At 46.7% G+C, this 10000-nt stretch overlaps 1 protein-coding gene across 9 annotated transcripts in view; it reads right to left on the minus strand.

Annotated features, from left to right (window-relative positions):
- The window catches only part of LOC125043311 (stromal interaction molecule homolog), an 87531-nt gene that overhangs the window by 40380 nt on the left and 37151 nt on the right, over window positions 1-10000 (minus strand). The gene's annotated exons all lie outside the window — the stretch shown is intronic.

The raw sequence follows: 10000 nt of genomic DNA on the forward strand, positions 1-10000 counted from the left end.
ATGTATATATACCTGTCCTGTCTGCTAAACCAGCCAAGCCCACGGCGCCTTCAAATGGCAAGAGGAGGAGAGGAAAGAGGGAGAGAGGATTAGAGGAAGACAGAGAAAAGGCGAGTAGCAGAATAGGGAATGGGATGAAGGGAAGAAGGAGATGAAGGGGAGAAGGAGGAGAGGGAGGTGAAGGGGGAGAAGGGGGTGAAGGGGGAGAGGGAGGTGAAGGGGGAGAAGGAGGTGAAGGGGGAGAAGGGGGCGAAGGGGAGAAAGGAGAGGGGTAGATAACAGAGAAGGGGTCCAAAAAATCTCGCTAATATGAAAACACCGAAGCCCCGGCCGGTCAACGCAGAGCCGCCGCTGCCCGGCCTTGAACGGAAGGTGTGTGTGTGTGTGGGGGGGGGGGGGGGGTTGCAACGCTTTCTCAATAGGAAGCAATATATCCTGCCTAATAACAGATTCTTCGTAACTAAAATATACGTAAAACAAACAAAAATACAGAGAAACAAACAATGAGACGAGATCTTGAGAGCAAAATCCACGTTTTTGTTTTAACCACAACCCTCATCTAAAATTCTTGCCACATACCCTATTTCCAGTACCGCCAACTTATATCTAACTCTCAGCGGCATAAAGCACTTGCATTCAGAATTCATTCCAGAAGTTTCGTCGCTGAGCCGTGGTTCAGGATATCTAATATTTAAAACTAATTACCTTCTCGGCAAATCGTTACAAACAGAATGACAAAAGGAACTCTTGTATTAGTAATGAGTTAGACACAGACACAGGCACAGATAGAGGTGAGGAGGAAGGAGGAAGGAGGAAGGAGGAGGAGGAGGAGGAGGAGGAGGAGGAGGAGGAGGAGGAGGAAGGAGGAGGAGGAAGGAGAGGGAGGAGGAGGAAGGAGGAGGAGGAGGAAGGAGGAGGAGGAGGAAGGAGAAGGAGGAGGAGAGGGGGAGAGGAAGGAGAAGGAAGAGGGGGAGGGGGGGAGGAGGAGGAGGAGGAGGAGGAGGAGGAGGAGGAGGAGGAGGAGGAGGAGGAGGAGGAGGAGGAGGAGGAGGAGGAGGAGGGGGGGAGGAGGAGGGGGAGGAGGAGGGGGAGGAGGAGGGGGAGGAGGAGGAGGAGGAGGAGGAGGAGGAGGAGGAGGAGGAGGAGGAGGAGGAGGAGGAGGAGGAGGAGGAGGAGGAGGAGGAGGAGGAGGGGGAGGGGGAGGAGGGGGAGGAGGAGGAAGAGGAGGAAGAGGAGGAAGAGGAGGAAGAGGAGGAAGAGGAGGAGGAGGAGGAGGAGGAGGAAAGGAGCAAGAAAGGAGGGACCGGAGTACGAGGCGGAGGCATGGGAGGCGGAGGGCCAAGAGTGGGGGTATGAAAGAGGAGGAGACAACTGAAGGTCGCAAGGTTACTCAGGCATGGTCTCTCATGCACAGCCCCACAGCCCCTCACCCCTACTCCCGGGCGCTTGTTGCATGCAGTTGCACCCCCACCCCCACCCCTTCCGTCTCCTTCTGCATGTACACCTGAGCACCAAGCCACATCCTACTCTCGTTATCCGTTCCCCGCTTTTCTTTAACTTTCTCGTCATTTCGTTTCGCGACGGCTTTCGAAATTCTTCCTCTCCTTCTTTTCATCTTCTTTCAAATCTAATTTCTTCTAGAGTATCTTGTTTCCTACTCATTTCTCATTGTTGTATCTCTCTATCCATACATTCCCTACAAATCTCTGCCCTAAATGTGAGGAGGATTGAGTTTCCAGGTCAGTCAGTCCAACCACCATTTCGTTCTCGCCCACTCTGACAAATTCTAAAGACATAATGCTGCCGCCCACCTGATCGCTGACCATTTACAATTTGCATAGATTAATTAAAAGTCAATGGCATCTCTGTCCCGTCATCACAGTAGGGGTAATTGTTGCGATATTTTAAAAAATATATATAAAATATACGAATATCTGCATACATGCATGAATTGTACATATGTATGCACTGTACATGTTTGTAAGAATTCGTTCATTCATTAATTCATTCCTTTACACGCACGCATGCACACACACACACACACACACACACACACACACACACACACACACACACACACACACACACACACATATGCAAGGATGGAAAAGACACTGAGAATGGCGATAGCGATGTACAGAAGAGCACTGGAGATTAGGGTGGAGGTGGGGGCTGCATCAAGAGTCAGCCCTTAGCCCCTTCTTGTTTGTGGTTGTGATGGATGTGCTGACAGCAGAAATAAAAGATAGAAACAGGTGGTACCTCGTTTTTTTTTCTCCTGATGACTCGGTGATCAGGCACCCAGGAGGAAGTGCAATCTTAAGTGATACAATGGCTGATGAGTCTCCAAAAGGGAGGATTGAAAGTGAATGCAAGAAAGTCAGAAGTAATGTCAAAGAAAAAAACGCAGCTTGGAGGAAGTAAGAGCGGTTTGCGACGAAAAAAATGCCAAAGAGGCTGAAGGCGAAGATTTACAGAACGGAGATAAGACCAGCAGTGACCTATGGAGCAGAGACATGGGCGCTGTAGAAGGCAGAAGAGAGGAAGCTGGAAAGTTCAGAGATGAGGTGTTGAGGAGGCGGGCCATGGGTGTATCGATTAGAAAGCATGCGATGGTTTGGACAATCCCTAAGAAAAGAAGATAAAGGTGAAATCACAAGAGCCTAAAGAATAACTGTTGTAGGAAGAAGGCCGAGGGAGAGACAGGGAGTGAGATGGAAAGATAGACTTAAGCGGAACGGCAAAGAATAGGAGCAACAAAGGAATGATATATCAATATATATAATTCATTTCAACACTAATATCCATCTATCTACCTATCTATCTATCCATCTATATGCGTAATGAACACGCACACAGCCCGCGCGCACGGACTTGCTAAAGTTGGGTAAATCAAACCAAGATACGGTAGTAAGGGAGTCTTTCGTTGATATGATGGTGAGTTGAGAACCACCAACAATGATTACATATATAACTATTCCCCTTGGTCAGCCACGCCAGCATAAAGACCCAGTCAACTACTTGATATCAACACGGCGTCAGGTAGTTCGTCAAAGACCGCACCGGTACCGCACGTAAAAAAGAAAAAAAAAAAAAGAAGAAGAAAAAGAAAAAGAAAAGAAAACAAAATATACACATATACACACACACACACACACACACACACACACACACACACACACACACACACACACACACACACACACACATATATAGGTAAATACTGTAGATAGATCAAGATATATATATATATATATGTATAATATATTTGTACATATATATACATATCTTTCTATCTATCTATCTATCTACCTATATTCATATATATATACATATATATAAATATATATATATATATATATATATATATATATTCAAATATATATATACATATATACAAATATATTTATATACATATATCTAAATATATGTATATAACATTTAAACATTATATATATATATATATATATATATATATATATATATATAAATATATATATAAATATATATAAATATATATATACTAATATATAAATATATATATAAATATATATATAAATATATATATATATAAATAATATATATAAATAAATATATAAATAAATATATATAAATAAATAAATAAATAAATAAATAAATAAATATATATATATATATATATATATATATATACATACAAATACAATATAATACACATTCATGTCGACCATACTCCACAGAGGATTTTCCGCCGGCCTGGAGCTGCCATATCCCAGAGTGGAAGGGCTCTCACGCTCGATGTCCCTTCCCCCGGCGCGCGCCGGCGGGAGGTACTAACCCATAATACCATGATAAAATCATGCCAAAGACGTGTATGAAATGCAAAGGTAGCTCCTCGATGCCAATCGGTTAGCACCTCCATAAAGAAATGCGTATTTAACGTGTCACGAGGGCCATTGTGCCAACAAGTGAAGTCTATAATAGAGGTTATATGTGGATACTGAACGTTAAGACACCGTTGGGAGTAATGTCAGATCTCGTAAAACTAAAGAATAAATAATAAACTTTTATCTAAAGTAATATCTTAACACAACTGTTTTTGGGTTGAGAGAACATACCCAGGAGATCCTACCACCGACGGCAAACAGGCCACCTACGTCGACCCTCGATGCCTCAGAGGAAATTAAATGTGCAAGGAATCCACAGGCAGTGGAACAGGGCCAGGATAGGCTAGGCCAAGCAAGACCACTATCCCCCACCTCTCCCCCCCGCCAACAGTGCCACACCACGGCAACTTCAAGCACAGCCACGGCGGTGAGAGCATGAAGGTCACGAACAATCCCACGTGGGCGTGAGAGAATATCCCCCTCCCCCATACCGTCCTCTTCCTCTAGTCCCTCCTCCCATCCCCCCCCCTCTCTCCCTCCGAGGGAAGGAAGGAGGGAGGGGGGGGGGGAGGGAAAAAGGCAGGCGGGATGGGAAGGCTTTAGGAGGGAGGGAAGGAGGGAAGGAGGGAGGAGGGAAGGAGGGAAGGAGGGAAGGAGGGAAGGAGGGGAAGGGGAAGGAGGGAAGGAGGGAAGGAGGGAAGGAGGGAAGGAGGGAGGGAAGGAGGGAGGGAAGGAGGGAGGGAGGGAGGGAGGGCAAGAGTAGTAGGCGGTGCGCTGGCAATGACGCACACGCCGCCCACACGACCAAACGGATAGAGAGAGAGAGAGTTTCCGAAGGGAAGGTGGGCGAATGGGGTTTGCATTAAAGCTGAAATTTACAGTAAAGCCCCACCTTTCCTCTCCTTTCACCTGCAATCCCAAATTATATCAGTATTTGTTAATGCTATATCTAAAACATGACGATACACTTTTTTTCTTATTTTCTATTCTTCTTCCCTATCTCCCTTTTCCTTTTTCTTTTACTCCGGCCCTATTATGGACCAAATGAATCGTTAACAATAATCCGTCAAACATAAACATATACTGGTTGTGCATGTGCATATAAATATGTATAGGTGTAAATCTGCATATGAAAAAGTGTATGCATGTACTGTCTATGTATGACAGAGAGCGAGAGTGAGAAAAGTATCAGAATTAGTGACTAATTAAGACAATGAGTTACTACCTACAAAGAAATCGTGTAAGTACATGAATAAGCGCACATATACAAATGAGCGCAAGCACGCACAAGTTCGGCCCCAAGACAGAAACGTTGCTATTGCATGTCCGTGCCCATGCATACGATCATGCACGCTTACACCAAGGCGAGGGTCCATTCGCACGTTTGCAAGCGAACAGATGTCCACGGAAGAACTGACCAGCTTTAATAGGCCCGTAACGAAACGAACTGCATGAGTCACTACAAGATTACTTGCGACTCGTTCGTTTTATCATCATGTGGCAGTAGTTGCAGTCACAGCTGCTGCGGTTGTTGTAATAGCAATGGTGATGTGGTTGTGGTGTTAAGTAGTAGGAGCAATAGTAGTAAAAGCAATGGTGATGGTGGTGGTATAAGAGAAATAATAGAAATAAGAGAAATAAGAGAAATAAGAGAAATAAGAGAAATGAGAGAAATAAGAGAAGTGAAGATAAATAAGAGAAAGAAGAGAAATAAAAGAAATTTAAAAATAAAAAGATATAGATGAAGTAAAAGCAGCAGCAATAGTAATAATAGTTGAAGAAGAATGATTGATGATGATGATGATGATAAGGATGATGACAATGACAATGACAATGACAATGACGATGACAATGACGACGACGACGACGATGATAACAATGACGATGATAACAATGACGATGATGATGATGATGATGATGATGATGATGATGATGGTGATGATGACGACGACGATGATGACAATGACAATGATGATGATGATGATGTGATGATGATGATAATGATGACGATGACGACGACGATGATGACAATGACGATGATGATGATGATGATGTGATGATGATGTGATGATGATGATGATGATGATGATGATGATGGTGATGATGTTGTTGTTAATGATGATGACGATGACGATGACGATGACGATGACGATGACGAGGACGACGACAATGACGATGACAATGACGATGGTGATGATAACAATAGCAATAATAAGAAGAAAGAAACAGAAGAGAGAGGAGAGGGAGAGGGAGAGGGAGAGGGAGAGGGAGATGGAGAGGGAGGGGGAGGGGGGAGGGGAGGGGGAGGGGGGGGGGAGGAGGAGGAGGAGGAGGAGGAGGAGGAGGAGGAGGAGGAGGAGGAGGAGGAGGAAGAGGAGGAGGAAGAGGAGGAGGAGGAAGAAGAGGAGGAGAAGGAGAAGGAGGAGGAGGATGAGGAGGAGGAGGAGGAGGAGGAGGAGGAGGAGGAGGAGGAGGAGGAGGAGGAGGAGGAGGAGGAGGAGGAGGAGGAGGAGGAGCACAGCAGCACCGAACCAGACGCGGGCGAACAACCCCGCACTCCACATACCTAGCTCCAAAAATCACACGAAATAAAAGCGCTCGAGAGTAAGCAACGTAGACGGCGCTACGTGGGCGGCCTGCCAATCAAAAGCGTGGCGGAGTCGATAGCGATAATGGCGTTTTTTTTTTTTTTTTGGGGGGGGGGGGTCAGCTGCCATTACACTAACATTCATACTTACAATTTCGCTCTCGCTCTCACTCACCTTCACTCTCATTCATTCATTCATTCATTCATTCATTCATTCATTCAGCCAGTCCCTCACTTATTCTCTCTCTCTCTCTCTCTCTCTCTCTCTCTCTCTCTCTCTCTCTCTCTCTCTCTCTCTCTCTCTCTCTCACACACACACACACACACACACACACACACACACACACACACACACACACACACACACACACACACACAGAGTCAATATTTCGGTCTGGGGTGAGGAAAGGAAGGAGGGAATAAGGGAGGGGAGGGAAGGGAAGGGAAGGGAAGGGAAGGGAAGGAGGAAAGAAGGAAGGAAAGAAGGAAGGAAAGAAAGAAGGAAAGAAGGAAAGAAGGAAGGAAAGAAGGAAAGAAGGAAGGAAAGAAGGAAAGAGGAAGGAGAGAGGAAGGAGGGGGGATAAGAGAAGAAGGAGGAGGGACGGAGGGAGGAAGGGAAGTGAGCGAGGGAGGTACGTCTCCCCCCCCCCTCTCCTACCATCCCCCTCTCCCTTCGCCTCCATCACAGCGGTCCAGTAGCGTAATCGCGAAACACGGACCGTGACATATTACTACGGCTTGAAAGTGAAGCGCCCTCGCCGCCCTTCCTCCTTCACCGCCCACTCGCCCACCCGTCCCCGCCCCTCACACTGAGTCACAGTGACTTTCCCTTTCTCATCCCCCCCCCCATAATTTGACTTGTATCGGCGTAAGACGGCGGTAAATATCTAATCTGGTTTCTTTTGTTGCCTCTCTCTGGTTCATCATATCTTCATGTTATACAAAAAAAAAAAAATCACATTGGAAGGAATTGCCATAAAAATATTAGTTAATTATTGAAATCTGATACTGTTACCACTTCTCTCTCCGCCCTTTCCTTCTCCTCCCATTCCCATTCCCATTCCCACGCCTTTCCCCTCCTTCCCATTCAATGCCTTTCCCCTTCACATTATTTCCATACACGCCCTCCATTCCCATTCTATCCTGTTCAGTTCCCATTTCCTTCCTTCCCTTTCCATTTCTCTTTCCTATCTCCTGCTCTTCTCCTTCACCAGTACCATATTTTGGTCGTCATGGTGACAGGAGGTGGGCGTGGTTATATGAGTCACGTTCCGCTGACCCTCCAGAAGAACTTTCACAACAAACGCGCGCTTGCCTCCTTGTCTATCACTCAGCTGGCCTCCGAGACTTCCCGTTGCTAGTTTGGCCTCTTGTCTGTTAGGCTGATGGTTTTTGTCTGTTAATCAGCTGGTTTCTATTCTGTTACTCTGTTGGCCTCTTGTCTGTCACCCAGTTTGCCGTTCGCCTGTCAGTTGACGATCCTTTCGTTTATCACTCGGCTGCTTTCTTTCCTGTCACTCCATTGGCCTGGAAGTCACTCTGTCAAGTCTACCGCCGACATGAAATACATGGAATTCACTGCCTTTCCCAGCATACTTACTACTTGACTTAGAAACGGCAGCACAGACCCTGAATTCGCGTGGGCAGACATAATATTGAAAAAAAGGTCGATAGATTTAAGAAAAATAATTTCAAGGCGTTAAGACGCGGTGAATGGGGTCACTGAGGGGCACGCGCGTGACACACACACATACAGAAACAGAGAGAGAGAGAGAGAGCGATCGAGAGTGTGAAAGAGACAAGGTAGGGATAGGATAGGATAGGATAGAAGAGGGGAGGGAAGAAAGAAAGGAGTAAAAGGAGAACGAAGAGAAAGAGAAAGAAAAGAAGTGAGTGAGTGAGTGAGTGAGTGAGTGAGTGAGTGAGTGAGTGTGTGTTTTTATTGATTTGTTTGGGTATTTACACATGTACAGTTACTTCCTCTCATTTCCCCACTGTTCTTGATCCACATCGAGCCATCTGCCGACGTTCCGAATGAAGTCACCTCTGGCATCCACCGCGGTGACGTAATGCGAGAGAGCAGGTCGGATACCTTTAAGTGAATCCTCCAACAGGTATAAGACATCTGCCAACAGGTCGTGGCTGGCATAGGAAAGTCTACAGGTCACATGACACTCACACCCCCGCATATAAATATAGCAGTTCAACGTAAGAACAAGCGAGTGGAAAGGGAATGAGCACGGGCGGCGGGTGGGGCGACCCCGGGTCAGAGATTCCGGGCATGCAGAGAGTGGGTTCCAACGTAATGGCAGAGAAGGGGGGCGGAGAAAGTTAATAACTGGGGAAGTGTAGAGAGCGATAATGAAGGAGGGAGTGGTGGTGGAGAGGGGTGGGAAGGGGGGGAGGGAGGAAAAGTGGGAGGGAGAGAGGGAGGGAAGGCAGATGAAGGGGAGGGAGGGAAAGTGAGAGAGAGAGGGAGGGAGGGAGGGAAAGTGAGGGAGGGAAAGTGAGGGAGACAGAAACCGACAGACATAGAGCGCAAGCACGCGCGAGAGAGAGAGAGCGAGAGCGAAAGCGAGAGAGAGAGAGCGAGAGAGAGAGAGAGAGAGAGAGAGAGAGAGAGAGAGAGAGAGAGAGAGAGAGAGAGAGAGAGAGAGAGAGAGAGAGAGAGAGAGAGAGAGAGAGCGAGCGAGAGAGAGAGCGAGCGAGAGAGAGAGCGAGCGAGAGCGAGCGAGAGCGAGAGCGAGAGCGAGAGAGAGAGAGAGAGAGAGAGAGAGAGAGATAAGCCTTTTAGAGAGAAGGCGAAGAACCCGAGAGTGATGGCAAGGGTTGGCGCGGAAAGGGTTGTGTATCAAGGCGCTCTTACTCCGGTGGCTTTGGCGACGGAGGTCAAAGGTCAAAGGTCAACCGCCAATAACAACAACAAAAACAAAAAACGTCACGAGTTAAGCCGAAGCCTCCTTCGACCCTTCTCTCGCACTCGCTCCCTAGTGATGATGATGGTGATGATGATGTTAATATTTCATGGGTGAAGGTTACAAGGCCTCGTTGCAGAGCGTGTTGCTGTCCTTGAAGGCGGCCGCATCAGCGCTGCACTCGTGTCACGCTCACCACGCTGCACTTGGCGGATTACATAACGGTGGCATAACGTACCTGCTCTCACCTCCCTTGCTTGCTGGTGCTTGAACCTTTCGATCTTGTTAGAGAGCTATTTATAGATTTGGCTTACTGTTTTCTTTCTACTGCTGTTACTGTTGCTTTCCATGTAAACATGTATGGGAACAATGACTCACTCAGTCTCCCACTCGCTCTCACTCTCGCTCTTTCTTTTCCAAAAGTCCCTCACTCACTCACACTGTCACTCACTCACACTGTCACTCACTCACTCACTCATTCACTCACTCGCTCACTCTCTCTCACTCTCTCTTATACATACTCGCGTGCACGAGTATGTAAGTACGTATAGACTACCAGCCAACATCAGCATTTTTTGTATTTGCATTCACGAGACGAAAAGGAACTCTTCCCTTTTTAGTTTTCCCACAGC

Source organism: Penaeus chinensis, chromosome 33 (assembly GCF_019202785.1).
Source record: "Penaeus chinensis breed Huanghai No. 1 chromosome 33, ASM1920278v2, whole genome shotgun sequence".
Taxonomy (NCBI): domain Eukaryota; kingdom Metazoa; phylum Arthropoda; class Malacostraca; order Decapoda; family Penaeidae; genus Penaeus; species Penaeus chinensis.